This window comes from Panthera tigris, chromosome B3 (genome assembly GCF_018350195.1).
Source record: "Panthera tigris isolate Pti1 chromosome B3, P.tigris_Pti1_mat1.1, whole genome shotgun sequence".
NCBI lineage: Eukaryota > Metazoa > Chordata > Mammalia > Carnivora > Felidae > Panthera > Panthera tigris.
This window is the reverse complement of record NC_056665.1, coordinates 126,393,552-126,412,437: the sequence shown is the minus strand read 5'-3', so window position 1 is coordinate 126,412,437 and position 18,886 is coordinate 126,393,552. Positions and strand designations below refer to the sequence as shown.

General features: G+C 42.7%; 1 long non-coding RNA gene across 3 annotated transcripts in view; it reads right to left on the bottom strand.

Moving 5' to 3' along the window:
* LOC122239676 overlaps positions 1–18,886 on the bottom strand; it is a 279,979-nt gene that overhangs the window by 245,743 nt on the left and 15,350 nt on the right. The window contains exon 1 of one of the 3 annotated variants that reach the window (XR_006219022.1): positions 3,071–3,152. The exons of the other annotated variants lie outside the window; for them this stretch is intronic. This is a non-coding gene — a long non-coding RNA (uncharacterized LOC122239676). Of the gene's footprint in view, positions 1–3,070; positions 3,153–18,886 lie in introns of those variants that run through there. 3 annotated transcript variants of the gene reach the window in all.

Genomic DNA, 18,886 nt, shown 5'->3' with positions numbered 1-18,886 from the left:
ATATCTGATAAAAAATTTAGAGTAATAGTCATAAGATTAATCACTAGGCTTGAAAAAAAGCATAGAAGACAGCAGAGAATCTTGCTGCAGACATCAAGAAACTAAAAGATAGTCATGACGAATTAAGAAATGAGGTGCAAGAGAAACTAAATGCAGTGACAGTGAGGACTGAAGAGGCAGAGGGGAGAATAAGTGAAATAAAAGATAAAATTATGGCAAAAGATGAAGCTGAGAAAAGAAGGATAAAAAATTCTAGACCACGAGGGGAGAATTAGAGAACTAAATGATTCAATGAAACGTAATAATATCTGTATCATAGGCGTTCCAGAAGAAGACAGAAAGAGAAAAGGGCAGAAGGTTTACTTGAACAAATCATAGCTGAGAACTTCGCCAATCTGGGAACAGAAGCTGACATTCAAATCCAGGAGGCACAGAGAACTCCCTTCAGACATAACAGGAATTTATCTTCTCCACAACATATCATAGTGAAACTGGCAAAATACAGAGCATTCTGAAAGCAGCTAGGAACAAACGGGCCTTAACCCACAAGGATAGACACATAAGGGTAGAGCAGACCTATCCACTGAAACTTGGCAGTCCAGAGGGAGTGGCAGGAAATATTCATGTGCTGAATAGGAAAAACAGGCAGCCAAGAATCCTTTATCCAGCAAGGCTGTCATTCAGAATAGAAGGAGAGATAAAGGTTTTCCCAGACAATCAAAAGCTGAAGGAGATCACAACCACTAAATCAGTCCTGCAAGAGATCCTAAGGGGGGGGCCTCTGTAAGTGAAATGTGGCAAAGACTACAAAGGACCAGAGATATTACCATAAGCATGAAACCTACAGATAGCACAATTGACACTAAATCCTATCTTTCAATAATAACGCTGAATGTAAATGGACTAAATGCCCCAATCAAAAGACACAGGATATCAGAATGGATAATAAAACAAGATCCATCTACATGCCAAGAGACCCATTTTAGACTTGAGGACACCTTCAGATTGAAAATGAGGGGATGGAGAACCATCTATCATGCTACTGGAAGTCAAACACTAGAGTGGCCATACTTATATCAAACTAGATTTTAAACTAAAGGTTGTAACAAAAGATGAAGAAGGGCATTATATCATAATTACAGGGTCTATCTCTCAAGAAGGACTAATAATTATAAATGTTTATGCACCAAATTCAAAGCACCCAAATATATAAAACAATTAATCACAAACATAAGCAATCTTATTGGTAAGAATACGGTAATTGCAGATGACTTTAACACTCCACTTACAAGAATGGACCTCAGCCACAGCAATTTCTTGCTCGACACATCTCTAAAGGCAAGGAAATTGAAAGCAAAAATGAACTATTGGGACCTCATCAAGATAAAAAGCTTCTGTGCTGCAAAGGAAACAATCAACAAAATTAAAAGGCAACCGACAGAATGGGAAAAGATATTTGCAAATGACATATGGGATAAAGGGTTAGTATCCAAAATCTCTGAAGAACTTCTCAAACTCAACACCCAAAAAACAAATAATCCAGTGAAGACATGGGCAGAAGACATGAATAGACACTTTTCCAAAGAAGACATCTAGATGGCCAACAGACACATGAAACGATGCTCAACATCACTCATCATCAGGGAAATACAAATCAAAACCACAATGAGATACCACCTCACACCAGTCAGAGTGGCTAAAATTAACAACTCAGGAAACAAAAGATATTTGTGAGGATGTGGAGACACGGGAACCCTCTTACACTGTTGGTGGGAATGCAAACTGGTACAGCTGCTCTGGAAAACAGTGTGGAGGTTCCTCAAAAAATTAAAATGGAACTACCCTACAACCCAGCAATAGCACCACTAGGAATTTATCCAAAGGATACAGTAGTGCTGACTCATAGGGGCACATGTACCCCAATGTTTATAGCACTGCGTTCAACAATAGCCCAATTACAGAAAAAGCCTAAATTTCCATCAATTGATGAATGGATAAAGAAGATGTGGTTTATATATGCAATGGAATACCACCTGGCAATGAGAAAATGAAATCCTGCCATTTGCAGCAACGTGGATGGAACTGGAGGGTATTATGCTAAGTGAAGTAAGTCAGTCAAAGAAAGACAGATATCATGTTTTCACTCATAGGTGGAACTTGAGTAACTTATCAGAAGACCATGGAGGAAGGGAAGGGGAAAAAAATAGTTACAGAGAGGAAGGGAAGCAAACCATAGGAGACTCTTAAATACAGAGAACAAACTGAGGGTTGATGGGGGAGACAGGGAGAGGGGAAAATTGGTGATGGACACTGAGGAGGGCACTTGTTGGGATGAGCACTCAGTGTTGTATGTAAGTGATGAATCATGGGAATCCACCCCCAAAACCAAGAGCACGTTGTATACACTGTATGTTAGCCAACTTAACAATAAATTATATTAAAAATAAATAAATAAATAAATAAATAAAATTACTGTTAAACTGTAAATGTTGTTATCAACTGCAGATATATTATGCATTATTAAAGAATATTTGTGAGGCGCCTGGGTGGATCAGTCGGTTAAGTGTCCAACTTTCATTCGGGTCATGATCTTGTGGTTCTTGGGTTCAAGCCCCATGTCAGGCTCTGTGCTGACAGCTCAGCGCTTGGAACCTGCTTTGGATTCTGTGTCTCCCTCTCTCTCTGTCCCTCCCCCACTCCTGCTCTATCTCTGTCTCTCTCAAAGGTAAATAAACATTAAAAAAATTAAAAAGAATAATATTTGTTGCAGGCTGCCCTAAGTTATATCAAGTATGATAAACAAAATCTAAGAATATAACTATATAAAGATATTAAAACAAATAAGTACTTGAATAGTTAATAATAATAATAAATATGTCTTTGATAAATTAAAATAATTGTCTTCTCTACCACTAGAATGTGAGGCCCACAAACACATAACTTTTCTTGGTGGCATTCTGTTGTATCTGCAGGATTTTGCACGGTGCCTGGCATAGCAGGTCAATGTAGTAGTTAAAAGAATAATGCATTTGCCATTTATATACATACTCTCTATATGACATATACTTACTCATATACATTTGTCTTTGCATTATAAAACTATTTTATCAAGTTAGGGGCGGCTGGGTGGCCCAGTCAGTTGAGTGTCTGACTCTTGATTTCAGCTTAGCTCATGATTCCAGGGTCGTGGGATTGAGTCCATGCTGAGCATGGAGCCTGCCTGAGATTCTCTCTCTCTCCCTTTCTACTACTCTTCCTCGCTCATGCTCTCCCTAAAATTAAAAATTAAAAAAGTATTATCAAGTTAGAAATACTAAATACTATTTATATCTGCAAATTTTGTATTTATATAGGTCAATAATAAGCCAGATTGGGAAGCAACAACAATAAGGATAGGATACGTTACTTATTCATGTGTACCTTTGATTGATTCAACAATTAGTGCTTACCAATTAGTATCTCCCTAAGTTGGTATTAAAAGAAAAAACATCTTCATTTGGAAAAAATCGATTTTAAGACAGAATACATTAATGCTTTATTCTAACCTCCAAATAACAGAATGCCATATTTAACACACAGAAGTTTATTCCTCACTTATGTTGAATCCACGCAGGAGCACAGTTTTCCTGTGCCATGCGGTTGCAGTCCTTCAGTGTCCCAAGCTGACAGAAACTCTGCTATCCTTACCATATACCTTCCTAAGTCTCCCAAGGTGCTGCCGACTAGCATCTGAAGAAAAAAGAGCAATAACCCAGGGAGGTGATTTTATGAGCCAGACCTGGGAACTGGCATACTTTCCTTCCACTTACTTTTATTAGTTGAAACTCTATATAGGACCACCCCTATCCAAAGGGATTCTGGAAAATGTAATCTAGCTGTGTGCCCAAAAAAGTAAATAGTTTTGGTGCACACTTAGCAGTCTCTGCCATTGACTCAATCACCTGCTCCATACAAAGACAGGAATTTTACTTAGTGGGAAGTACAACCAAAGGATTGAGATAAGGGATTATGGATTTTGACAAAGAAATGTGATAAAGTTGACTGCAAAGTGCAGAGCTAGATGCAGGCTTGGGCTTTGGAAATAGGTTCCCGAAGTAGTCAGAATTTACATCCATCAATGTCTTTTACACCAAGTTGTAAGAGAAGCCTTCTGGAGTGTGGGATGAGAAAGTATAAGGATATAGACAGCTCCCTGGATTTGGCTTAGGAATTGTCAGACTTTATTCCAGTTAATATACTGACCAGTCTTCAGCTCTTATATAGTTTGTGACTCAAGATATGAAAGGAAAATTATAAAGAAGTGTTACAAACCTGAAGTTAGCACAGATAAATAAGCAGAAATGCAAGAGAGCTGACAGTCCCCTCAGGTATAAATTCTCACCCAAGTTAATGAGGATCAGGGAGCAAGACATTTGAACTATGATTCTTACACAATGCCTATAAAATCCAATAGGTTAATAACTGAACATGTCTTTGGAAGGACATCTTCATATCTCTGGAATAAAAAAAATAAGTGTTTTGAATATATGCCTCATTGCTTATATGAATTCTTGAAAAGTTGTGCAGTAATACTTGAAATAAAACCAAAGGTACTTTTTCACTTCTGCAAACACCAACTATCTTCTTTGCTGGATGTGTAAAGAAAGCTGTAAGAAAGCAAAATAAACACACTGAGGCTCTTTCCCTCTAGGAATCTACATTCTAATACAAGTGCTATAAATTCCTCACAACATAGATAACCCGTTCTGAAAATTTATCTTCATTCCTCCCTTCACATAATCTCAGAGACAGCAAAACATAAATAGCACAGCCATTGTATTTATGATTTTTGTCTAATTGCTTATGATCCATAAATCTCATCTGTGAAAGTAATATACCCTTCTTGCACAATGCTTATCACAGTGCAATTTCTCAGGAAGCGTTAATTGCTACTACTTTAGACTTCTAAAAAAATTTTTAATGTTTATTTATTTTGAGAGAAAAAGACAGTGTGAGTGGGGGAAGGGCAGAAAGAGGAAGACAAAGGTTCTGAAGCACGCTCCAGGCTCTGAGTGGGGCCCAAACTCATGAACCTTGAGATCATGACCTGAGTCAAAGTCCTCCACTCAACTGGCTGAGCCACCAAGGTGCCTCTAGAATTTTTTGCAAAAAGTTTTCCCAGGGAAGACTGGGTGGCTCAGTTGGTGAAGCATCTGATTTTGGCTCAGGTCATGGTCTTGCAGTTCTCAAACTTGAGCCCCACATCAGGCTCTGTACTGACAGCATACAGCCTGCTTGGGATCTTCTATTTCTCTCTCTCTCTCTCCCTCTCTCTCTCTCTCTCTGTCTCTCTCTCTCCTCTCTCTCTCTCTCTCACTCTCTCTCTCTGCCCTTTCGCTGCTTGTGTGCATGCTCTCTCAAAAATAAACATTAAAAAAAAAAGAAAGTTTTCCCAAAATGAGAGATACTCATTTTGATTGATATAAGTCTATTTCCCAAATGCTAAATAATGGTAATTTATTTGTGAAATTTTGCCTGTGTTGATGATTTTGCTCAAAATGCAATGAATTAATTGTTGGCTGTTATTTTTATATTGGAGATTTTGAAAACATTAGTAATTTTTTTAATCTGGCAAAATGATGAAAATTATTCTTGTACTTATTCTGATGTCTATGATATTTGCATATGTGTTTTGGATATTTTAGATAATTAATAAATGGGAAGTGAGTTATCAGTTTAAAGGTAGAAAATGAATGAATTTGGTTTTGAACCAGATTTTCAATTAATTCTATTTACTATATGCCAATGGAATTGAATATTATTTCTTTTAAAAACATGCCCCTAAAATATAATCTCCTTTCCACATTTCTAAATGAAATTATGAATTGGGACATTCCATCAGCGACAATATTTATGAAAATCTTTTTCTGTTTGTTTCAGTGAATTAAAGACTAAATGTCCAAATGCCAAAGAGTTATGGTTTCCTGCATTGGTGTATTATCTACCTTCTATTTGGATAACAAGACCCTATAGAAATGGAGCTGCATCTTAGTTATTTGAGCTATATAAAGATGGATCAATAAGTGACGTTTTCACAGGTAACCTTTTTTGCTTTTTCAGGACTTTCCCTAGATTAGTAATGAGTGAAACTTTTCTGTAAAGGGCCAGATCATAAGTATTTTCAGCTCTGTGGGCCGTATGGTTGTACTGAAACTACTAACCTCTGGCATTTTAGCATGATAGCAGCCATAGAAAATATGAAAATGAATGAGTGTGGGTTTATTTTAATAAAAGTTTATTTACAAAAATAGGCTACAGGTCAGATCATTTGGAAGAAAAAGTTGATATTTTCAAATTGTTTCTATCATTTCCATCAACCATCATCCTTAAAACTGAATACAATATTACTTAAGAGAAAACTACACAAGTGCTTTAGTGTCTCTAAATAAGTACATCTATATAGTTGTTCAAGGATCATGTTTTCAAGTTCTTTTAACTATTGACTTCTTGGATCCCTCTTTCTCTTTCCATTTCTGCTCTGCTCCTGTATCTTCCAATCAATATCAACTACCTTCTACCCCCCCCTCACACACACACACACACACACACACACACACACACACACAAAGCCTGTGTGTGCACACATGTGAAATAACCAATACTTATTTAGAAAGATGTTAGAGCAGTTGTTATTCTCAGACTATCTAAATCTTTAAAGGATAGTTAATCTTTCTTGCCCTTAGTTATTTTGCACCATCACCTCCAAGGAGCTTTCATGGTCATGTAAATTAGACTCTAATAGCTCTGTTGACAATTAAGAGGCAACTCATAGGACTCTTCTCTAGTTGGTCTATGGGTGGCCTAAACACCTCAAGTTTCCTGATAGGATAACTGGAAACCATCAAACAGCAGATTTCTCACTGGCTAAGAACACATCAAATCTAGCAAAAAGATTTTAGAAGAATGACTTCAACTTAGAGGGGGAAAAATGTTTTTGCTTTAGACATATGACTTCTTTTACATGGGTGGACCACAGTGAAGCTTGCCTCATGGGATTCACATTCCTCCTAAATATGGACTGGTCCTGGGACTTGTTTAAGCATGGATAAGGTAGCAGAAGTAATGTTGTGTCAGTTCCAGTACTAAACTGAAATAATGTCTGGAAGTTTCCATTTTGGTGCTCTTTGGTGCTGAGTCACTGAGTTTCCATGTATGAACTATGTCTACCCTCCCAGAAGAGAACAAATAGAGAAACAGAATTCCTGAAACTGCACACCACCCAGAGAGAAAGGGGCGTGGGGAGGGAGGAGAAACAAGGGGAGGGGAGATGGAGAGGGAGACAGTCTTACCATCCTAGTGTTATAGCTAAGGCCAGACCCCAGGGAACCCTACAGCTAAATGCAGCTACACAAATGCCTGCTGACAAAAACAGAGTAAGAACTGCCTAGCTGGGCTCAGCCAGACTGAGAACTATGAGTAAAAAGAATGTTATTTTAATCCACTGCCTTGGGAGTGGTTTGATATGTACCCATATATAATTAAAGTAAAATATGACCAACCTAGCAACCAGTGAGGGCGGCATGGGGCGGGGGGTAGGTGGGGACTGCCAAAACAAATCCTAAAACTGCGGCACTGACTTTGGGAGCAGCCAGTAAGAAGACCACCAAAGGACTCACTCCAAGGAGAGTACTATAGGAGGGTGGGGAAGCAATAACGAAACCTTACTTGAGACTGAAGAAAGGGATCTGAATGATTTACTGGAAGGATAATGAGAGAAACTGTCACCTATAATAATTAGCAAATGTTCCTAATAAGCTTAAGAATTTTGCTAAGGAGATTGCCATGGACAATGCTGCAAGTGCTTACAGGCTTCTTTTGCTCTGCATGAGAGGTTACAGAGACTGATGTATTAAAGAAGGAACTTCTTTTCATTTTGAAACAGAATCTACATGAAACATTTTCAACCTGAATGTGCTGGGTTGGAAAATAAAAACTTTGTATTCATAGTTGTGAATTTAGCAAGTTTCTCAAAATGGAAATGGCCTGAAGGCAAAAATCAAATCCAAGGCAAAAATCAAATGTGAACTTAAGACTAAAATCAAGACCTGGCTGTAAGTCTCTTTCTAAAGATTTCAAAAGGCAGAGAGCTTCTCAGATCCTCTCAGACAGAAAAAGGGGCTCTAAATGATTTTAAAGACATGCCTTGTAGACACTGTCCACTAGAAGAAAGAGCTTCTGGAGATGCTGAGTATACTGTTTCATGACTTCCTGACTCTATATCCATATGAAGTTGGGCCTATCTTGGAGAGATCTGTGGGCATGGGTTTTGTCTAATGGAGTGGATGGAATCTAAATTTTAAAACATCCTCAACATTTTTAAAGGAATTAATAAATTTGGTCTAAAAGGGATAGAGACAGTACAAAATGCAAATGAGCCTCTGAATTTCAAAACTTCTAATGTGAGAAAGCAGACTTGAGAAAACTGCCCAGATGCAAACATCGAACTTTTCTTATGGAAAGTTAATCGTTAAAAGTCAAAAGGCCCAGATTACAAAATCAAGCAACAGGAAGAACCAACATAAGGTGACATGGAACAGAGATCAGTCCCAACCAATTTACATCCCCCACCCCAGAGTAGAGGCTGAGGATGGTGCTAAATGCTTGGCTGGATTTCAAGATTACTGTACATCAATTACCCAGTGCTTTGTCTCCAACTGGCCACACCCCACTCTCACACAAACATTTGTGTGGGAGTATCTATCGCATTTGTTGTTTCCTTGTCTTACCATCAAATGTTCCGTGGATGTGGAAAAGAAAACATGTCTTTTTAATTCAAATATTTCCTGAAAGCAATGGAATTTTACCCAAGAAGCGTTATTACCTTCATAATTTAGATGATGAGATCCTGGACCTCAGGCATGACTTGAAGCGCTGATGAGATGAGAAGTTTGAAGGTCCAGGGCAAGGGGTAAATGTATTTTGTATGTGGAGGAATGTGAATCAGTAGGGTACCCAGGGAACCCAGGTTACTAGATTCCAGTGAATCATGCCTCTCAATTTTTATGATCCCAGTAAGCACACTCCCATGTAATGCCCTCCCTCTTGAATAGAGGCTGGTCCTGTGACTTGTTTTAAGCAACAGAATGTATTATAAGTGATGCTGGCCATTTCCTAGCTTAGGCTTGAAGAAGATCTCACTCACAGCTGCCTTGTTTTTTGTTCCCTTGGGAACCCTGACCCTGACCCTCCATGTAAGAAGACATGCTATCTCGATGGAAAGACCACATAAAGAACCAAATGGAGAATTTACACAGAGAAAGAAAGTCCCGAAGACTAGCTGGAAAGAAAGATACTAACCCCTGCCTTAAGCTGACCTGAAAAACACATCTACGTGAGGGACCCACTCTAGGACAAAGTAGGAGCCTAGCTTAGACTGAAAATCATGAACTAATAAAAGGGTTGTTGCTTAAATCAATATGTTTTGGAGTATGTTGTCACACAGCAATAAACAAGTTAAACAAGAATCATACTGTAGGAATGCAGAGTAAAGTCACATTTTGCTGGATGTATCAGCTGAAAAAATAAACATTAAAGGAAAGCAAACATATAAATATATATCTGTTTCATAAATGTCCATTTGTACATATTTTTATATGCCATTTGTATATATGCATATATCTGTGCGTGTGTGTGTGTGTGTGTGTGTGTGTGTGTGTGTGTACTTAGAAATGTATTGGGATGCCTGAGTGTCTCTGTCGGTTACGCATCCGACTTTGGCTCAGGTCATGATCGTGCAGTCTGTGGGTTTGAGCCTCACATCGAGCTCTCTGCTAACAACTCAGAGCCTGGAACTGAAAGGACGGGCCTCCGCCGCCGACTCCATCTTGTTCTGTGTCCTTCACCTAGACCACGCCTCCTCCCCTTGAGTAACCTCCCACTCACCCGTTCAAACTTCCTGATCAAAACACGCCCAGCGACCTGTGTAACAGGACTCCAACCCTTCCCCAGCCAATTGGCCGAGGCCACGACCCTTCCCCAGCCAATCGGCTGAGGCCACAGCCATTACCTCACCAACTGCCCCTAGGCCCCAATAAAACCTTTGTCCTTTTGAAACTTGCTCTCTCTCTCTGGTATCTCACCGCTGCGTCGGTGCAGGTAGGGGATTGAGCTCGAGCTAGCTCGAATAAAGGCTCTTTTGCTTTTGCATCGGACTCGGCTCCCTGGTGGTCTTTGGGGATCACGAATTCTGGGCATAACATTTGGGGGCTCGTCCGGGATCCCCAAGACCCCCAAGGGACCCCCGAACCGGAGAGCCTGACTGGCCATGGTTAGTGTCTGTCTGTTTGTTCTGTCTTTTCTGTGTGAGCTCATTTCTGGAATTCTGGTAGTGCCCGACGCGGTCTAAGTAGACGCACAGGAGGACCATGGGCCGGGAGTTTCGGAAGACGTTCCGATTCTCCCTTCTGGAGGGACGTGGAATCCCCTCATCTGTTTTGGAAGGTCTAAGCTAGCTTTCAGTTTTGCTTCCATGGAGTTGGAAGACTTTCTAGGGGCCCTCTGTTTGTCTGTTTTTGTGTTTCTCTGTTTTGTTCTGTGGACTTACTGGACGGGCATTATGGGACAGACTCAGACTACCCCTCTTCCCACCCTCTTGGCTTAAGCCCTTCCTAGCCCCGCTCCCTCCGGAGCCAAACCCATTCTTGCTTTGCAGGGGACAAAGAAGAAGAAAAGTCTTATCCAGCCTTCAGCACCCCTCTACCCTGTCTTACAGGGGGGTACTGAAGAAGGATTATTTTTTTCCTCCCCCGTATAACCCCTCTAGGATGCCGGAAGAACACCATCCTCCCCCTCCGGGGGAGGTAGACGCTGTTCCAAGAGCAGGAGGCAGAAACGCTCCAGTGGGAAGCCCGCTCTTTACCAAAGGGCTCAGAGGGAACAATCCGCCTCCGCCGCCAACTCCACTATTCTGCCCCTGTGAGCCACCGGACCCCCAGACGTGGAGGGGAATCAGCCCCATCACTATTGGCCTTTCGCCACTAGTGACCTCTACAATTGGAAAGCTCAGAATCCTAAGTTTTCCGAGAAACCGGCAGAGCTTATTGATTTATTAGACTCTGTTCTTTTTACCCATCAGCCCACGTGGGATGATTGCCAGCAGCTTTTGCAGGTCCTGTTCACGACTGAAGAAAAAGAAAGAATCCTCAATGGGGCCCGAAAACTAGTTCTGGGCGCAGACGGGAATCCCACCACCAACCAGGCTCAGATAGATGCCTCCTTCCCCTTAACTCGGCCCCAGTGGGATTTCAACACGGCAGAAGGTAAGGAGAGGCTCCGGGTCTACCGTCAGACTCTAATGGGGGGGTCTCCGAATGGCTGCTAGAAAGCCAACCAATTTGGCCAAGGTAGGAAATGTACAACAGGGAAAAGATGAATCTCCAGCTGCCTTTTTAGAACAGATCATGGAGGCATTCCGTACCTATACCCCCATGGATCCAGAGGCTCCAGAAAGCAAGGCAGCTGTTATCATGGCCTTTGTAAACCAATCAGCCATAGACATTAGGAGAAAATTACAGAAAATAGATACACTAGGAGAAAAAAGTCTGCAGGAATTACTGGTGGTAGCCAAAAAGGTATATAATAACCGGGAGCCTCCTGAGGACAAGCAGCCTCGCGCCATGGCGGCTGCCAGCAGTAAACAGACTCGAGACCTGGCCAGAATACTACTAGCTATCACTGCTGACTTCCCCAAGGAACGAGACCGCCATCTCCGGCAGCTGGCAGACGACGCAAGAAAAGGTAAAGGAACCACCAAGGGGAGAAGCAGAGGCTGCAGAAGGATCAGTGCGCATACTGCAAGGAGATAGGGCACTGGGCCCACAATTGTCCAAAAAGGGCCGGCGGGAAGGGAAACAAGACTGATCGAGTAAAAGTCCTAGAGCTAGATGAACTAAGTGATTAGGGGAGTCGGGGTTCGGACCCTCTCCCCGAACCCAGGGTAACTCTTAAAGTGGAGGGGACCCCTGTTGACTTCCGTGTCGACACCGGAGCACAACATTCAGTCCTCCACACCCCACAAGGAAAACTAGCCAGCAAGAAGTCCTGGGTACAAGGGGCAACTGGTATGAGCCAGTATTCATGGACTACCCGAAGAACAGTAGATTTGGGAATGGGCCGGGTATCCCACTCCTTTATGGTAATACCAGAATGCCCCTACCTGCTGTTAGGATGGGACTTACTGACCAAGATTGGAGCTCAGATAACTTTCAGACAAGGGGGGCCTCAGGTCACCGATGGCAAGGGCCACCCCATCCAGGTACTGACCATGAAACTGGAGGATGAATACCGCCTCCACCAGGAGGCGCTCCCAAGAGAGGATAATATAGACAGATGGCTAAAAGAATTCCCCTCGGTTTGGGCAGAGACGGGGGGGATAGGACTAGCCGCTCACAGGACCCCAGTCCTGGTAGAGCTCAAGCCAGGAGAGAGTCCAGTAAGGATCAAACAATACCCCATGTCTCAGGAGGCCCGGAACGGGATCCAGCCACACATCCAGAGACTACGAAGCCTAGGGGTACTAGTTCCTTGCCAGTCTGCCTGGAACACCCCCCTACTGCCGGTCAAAAAGCCTCACACAAATGACTACCGACCGGTACAAGACCTCTGGGAAGTAAATAAGAGGGTCGCGGACATACACCCAACTGTTCCCAACCCATATATTCTCTTGAGCTCCTCAGCGCCCTCCAGGGTCTGGTATACTGTACTAGATTTAAAGGATGCCTTCTTCAGTCTGCCACTGGCACCCCAGAGCCAACCCCTGTTCGCCTTCGAGTGGCATGATCCGGAGGAGGGCTACAGTGGGCAACTCACCTGGACATGGCTGCCTCAGGGATTCAAAAATTTGCCCACCATCTTCGACGAGGCACTACACGAGGACCTGGGTGAGTACAGAAGGGAGCACCCTGGCCTCACCCTCCTGCAGTACGTAGATGACATCCTGATTGCTGCCAACATGGCCAAAGACTGTGAGCGAGGGACCCAGGACCTGCTGGCTACCCTGGGGGCCTTAGGGTACCGGGCATCCATGAAGAAGGCTCAGATATGCAGGGAGAGGGTAAGTTACCTGGGATATATCCTGGAGGGCGGATAGCGGCGGTTATCAGATGCTAGAAAAGAAACTGTCCTAAAGATCCCTACTCCCACCTCCAGAAGAGAAGTGAGGGAATTCCTAGGATCAACCGGCTACTGCCGCCTCTGGGTTCCAGGTTTTGCTGAGATCGCCAGGCCCCTATATGAAGCTACCAAAGAGGGGAAAACATTTAAATGGACTAAAAAAGAAGAAACTGCCTTTAATCGGTTAAAAAAGGCCCTCCTAAGTGCCCCAGCCCTGGGCCTACCAGACATTACGAAGCCCTTCCACCTCTTTGTAGACAAACATAAGGGAATAGCAAAAGGGGTTCTAACTCAAGCCTTAGGCCCCTGGAACCACCCAGTGGCTTACCTGTCTAAGAAACTAGACCCAGTGGCTGCGGCTGGCCGCCATGCCTAAGAATTATTGCGGCGACAGCACTCCTAGTCAAGGATGCAGACAAGCTGACCCTAGGACAGGAGACCTGGATCACGACCCCACACGCCATTGAAGGAGTCCTGAAACAGCCTCCTGATAAATGGATGAGCAATACACATATGACTCATTACCAGAGCCTCCTACTCAACCCTCCACGAGTACAGTTCCACCCCAGTGCAGCCCTCAATCCTGCAACCCTGCTGCCCGACCCTGACCTAGGTGCTCCACTACATGACTGTGCAGGAATCCTGGAACAAGTACATGGATTCCGGACAGACCTGACCAACCGGCCCCTACCCGATGCCGAGGCTACTTAGTTCACTGAGGGCAGCAGCTTTGTGCGAGATGGACACAGGTATGCGGGTGCAGCGGTGGTCACTGAAACGGACACCGTATGGGCGGAGGCTCTACCCTCCGGAACGTCAGTCCAGCAAACAGAGCTCATAGCCCTCACCAAGGCGCTGATGCTGGGAGCTGGAAAACGGCTTAACATCTACACAGACAGCCGTTATGCATTTGCCACAGCTCATATTCATGAGGCAATCTATCAGGAGAGGGGGTTACTGACGGCAGAAGGACGGACTATAAAAAATAAGCAGAAGATATTTAACCTGCTTACGGCCTTATGGCTTCCTGCCAAGCTAGCCATTATCCACTGCCAAGGGCACCAAAAAGCTGATAACCCAGTAGCTAGAGGTAATCGAAAGGCTGACCAGGCAGCGAAGGCAGTAGCCCTTACTTCAGTCCCCACCATGACCATACAACTACTGGACCCGGGAGACCCAGTTTTACCAGACTAGCCCAAATACTCCCAGGAGGAGTTACAGTGGATCAAGAAACTCCCCATCGCCCAGGAGATAAAGGGATGGTGGTATACACCTGACAAGGAGCTCGTGCTGCCAGACCGGCTTGGAGTCTCAATATTAGAGCACATGCATCAGTCTTCTCACATGGGGGCCCGAAAATTAAAAGACTTAATCCAACATGCCGGAATCAAGATTCACCAACAGGACACCAAAATAGAGCAAGTTGTATCTGCCTGCAAGACCTGCCAACTCACCAACGCGAGAGCCACATCAAATAAAAAAAGAACCAAGCTCAGAGGCACCAGACCGGGAGCCCAATGGGAAGTCGACTTCACCGAAGTCAAACCAGGAAAGTATGGTTATAAATATCTTTTAGTATTTACAGACACCTTCTCTGGCTGGGTGGAGGCATACCCAACCAAGCATGAAACGGCTCAGACGGTGGCTAAGAAGCTACTAGAAGACATCTTACCCAGGTATGGTTTTCCTGCCATGGTAGGATCAGACAATGGACCAGCTTTTATCTCGCAGGTAACACAGGCAGTAGACAAGGTGGTGGGGGCAAACTGGAAATTACATTGTGCTTATATGCCCCAGAGCTCAGGACAGGTAGAAAGCATAAATAGAACCCTAAAAGAGACCCTTACCAAATTAACCATGGAGACTGGCAGGGACTGGGTGACTCTCCTACCGTACGCCCTTTACCGGGTTAGAAACACTCCTTACACTCTGGGTTTTACTCCCTACGAGATCATGTTTGGCAGGCCACCCCCTGTTATTACCAGCCTTCGAACTGAACTTATTGCTGAGTTTAAAGATCAAGAACTTTTTCTTTCCTTGAGAGGGCTCCAGAGGGTGCACGAGGACATTTGGCCGCACCTCCGTGCCATCTACCAGGCTGGCCCGACCCCGACACCTCATCAGTACAGGCCGGGAGACTGGGTCTATGTCAAGAGGCACCACCGAGAGACCCTCGAGCCACGCTGGAAGGGACCCTACATCGTGGTGTTGACAACCCCCACCGCTCTCAAAGTAGACGGCATCGCGACCTGGGTCCATCACACCCACATTCGGCCAGCAGACCCCTCCTAGGTCCAGAAGGACTTCGTCACGCGATGGGCCATCAGTCGGGACCAACACAACCCGCTCAAGCTCAAGCTACAGCGCATTTGACCCATCTAATATTGGTAACTCTGTTAACTCTGCTTGTCATTGCTCATGCTGCCAGGAGTCCCCACACCCCCCAAAACATCACCTGGCAGATCACAGACACCAGCTCAGGGACAATACTTAATCAGACCTCCCAGAGCCACCCCAGGGACACTTGCTTCCCAGAACTTTGCGTAAACCTCCAAACTCTGTTCCCCTTGTCACCATAAATGCAGCCGGTCCCATGATTGGGTCGTAAGCTACATGACAAGGGGGGAAATGAAAGAGCGGGCCTCTGCCGCCGACTCCATCTTGTTCTGTGTCCTTCACCTAGACCACGCCTCCTCCCCTTGAGTAACCTCCCACTCACCCGTTCAAACTTCCTGATCAAAACACGCCCAGCGACCTGTGTAACAGGACTCCAACCCTTCCCCAGCCAATTGGCCGAGGCCACGACCCTTCCCCAGCCAATCAGCTGAGGCCACAGCCATTACCTCACCAACTGCCCCTAGGCCCCAGTAAAACCTTTGTCCTTTTGAAACTCGCTCTCTCTCTCTGGTATCTCACCCCTGCGTCGGTGCAGGTAGGGGGGATTGAGCTCGAGCTAGCTCGAATAAAGGCTCTTTTGCTTTTGCATCGGACTCGGCTCCCTGGTGGTCTTTGGGGATCACAAATTCTGGGCATAACAGAACCTGCTCAGATTCTGTCTCCCTCTCTCTGCTCCTCCCCCATTCATGCTCTGTCTGTCTCTCTCTCTCAAAAATAAAACATTAAAATTTTTTTTAAAAATGAAATATATTATTAAGAATACAAAGGTTGTGTCCAAACCTGATTAACTTCATTAACTCATCACTAAAGTTATTATAAGTCTGTCAGTTGACTGAGATCCATTTCATCAATTACAATGATCTGGTATCCATGACTACAGTATCCCAGCACCCTTTTAAAATAACAGTGGAATTATACTGACTTTTAATTTTAGCATTTGTAAAACTGCAGAAAACAAAATTCAAAACCACTGACACAACCACCATAACTTGTCCCTCTTGGCCACTACATAGCACTTTCCCACCCTGGAACACACAAAAAGGTTGAAAACTAACATCCATTCATATTTTTTTTTTCACATAAAGGAATTTTTAAGATACTTCTGTTGTAAAAAGAACAGAGTCCTGGGGAGCCTGGGTAGCTCAGTTGGCTAAGTGTCCAACTTCGACTCAGGTCATGATCTCACAGTTTGTGAGCTGGAGCCCGGAGTCAGGTTCTGTGCTGACAGCTCAGATCCTGGAGCCTGCTGCGGATTCTGTGTCTCGCCCTCTCTCTCTGCCCCTCCCCTGCTCATGCTCTTTCTCTCTCTCAAAAATAAATACACACAAAAAGGACAGAGTCCCATGTTAGCTTTTTGCTTACACTCCCTCCAGTTGTAAACTTCTCATTACTAGTAATTCAACACATTTTTGAAAAAAATTAACATTTTCAGTATTGATGAACCACCATCCCCAAAGGACTGAGAATTAGTCTATGCTTTTCTGGGAATGAAAGGAGCATATTCACTATAGTCCATTGATTTTACTATTGATAACCTCAAAATTTCCCCCTCCAATCATGGCTATAATTGCTTGCACACCTGACTTCATTCCCTTCTCCCATCAACTTTTTCTTTCTCTTTAGTATAATCCAGCTATCATTTTCATGACATTTTCTGGACTATTATATGATTGAGATCTGAAAGCCATGGTGGAATAGCCATTCTAATATAAGAATTCATTCATCCTTCTTTTAATGGAACTGAAATGGTGACTTCCTATGTAACATCCAGTCATTTCCTAACTTAAGGAAATAATATTAATCAATTCTAAGCTATTTATTAAGCAAATTTAATAAAAAACATAGTTCATATGTCACCATTAATCTTTGCAACCTTCTTATAAAGTAGGCTTTTTTTCTTATGTCATTTGTAAGAAAACAAGTTTTACCAAAGCTAAGTGACTTTCCCACATTACACAATTCTTAAACTTAATTCTTAAACTTTTCTACTAGACTCCAAAATCTGGGCTTTTTTACAATATTCACCTAGTCTACTACATGATAGTGCCTTCAGATTTCAACATAGCAAATCTTATGCATACAACTTTAAGAGTCCAGAGAAGTTTTAAAAGATGAATTAAAGGTGAAAACTTAAAATAATTCTTTACCAAGTCAGTTCAAATTATACTATGTAGTATCTAGTAATAAAATGTAAAGGTAAATAAATACCCAAGCTATTATACACTGTTAGCATTATTCTTGGTCTATGTCAAGAAAATTTATGAATCTCACTTTATCCTTTTAAATCCTTGTGGGTTTCCTGTCACCACTTTCCTAACTTTCAGGTAAATAAAAAGAAAGAAAACAAGTCATTTCCTTAGTACACATACCTTAGCACTTAAAAAAAAATCAGAATAGTAACAACTACAACTAATTAGTACCAAAATATCTGGATTCAAAGTGAATACTTCAACCGCTTATACTACATCCATGTGTTTAGAAGAAACTGTACAATTGACCAAATGATTGAATTTTCACTTAGGAATTGCATAAATAACACCCTCTATGTTACACATTGTCAAGTTACTGGAATATTAAATATATAATCAGGGATGCTGCCTACTGTACACGAGATGAGAGAGGTCAAATTAGGGCCATTTTTTTAAGAGAACTGAAGGCGATTTCAGATATTGGGCTTCATGTACAGCTTTCCCTGATTTAACCCTAATCACATCATGTACTTTGATCTAGAAGAATAGCTCTCAAACCACACCCCATTAGTCTACACAGACAAGTCTATACCACTCTATTCTAATCAATCAACTCACACCTTCTAAAAGAAAAGTTACACTATTATGAAAATTGCCATTTTGCACTTATCTTTTGGTGCCCGTGTACGTGAACTATGTAGAATTACAATAAAAACAAAATTACAAGTGATCATTACTTGACCCACAACATCTCTGAACCTTAGAATAGTCTTTTAAAAGTCTAAAATACTACTGCCGCAAGTAAGTTTAGCAACAGTAAACACACAGCAAATAAATTATGATTAAGATAAATCAACAGTTTTTTTTACGGTTGAAAAGCAAGCAAAGCAGCAATTCAAAACCATTTTCAGTTCAAAACAATTCTGATACCAAGGCATCCTTGCCCCAAATTGTGGGGATTCTAATTTTCCATTTGCAACATGTATTAAGAGCTTCACAAAGGTAATATGGTACGACAGTGAGACTTTTTATAATGTTGAACTTAAATCCCTAGGTAAACAGAACCAGAACCATGCCCAGTGTTTTGGAAGACCTGCTTTTAGTAAACCACTTGATGATTTACCAATACTCTCTTAATGTTATTTAAAACT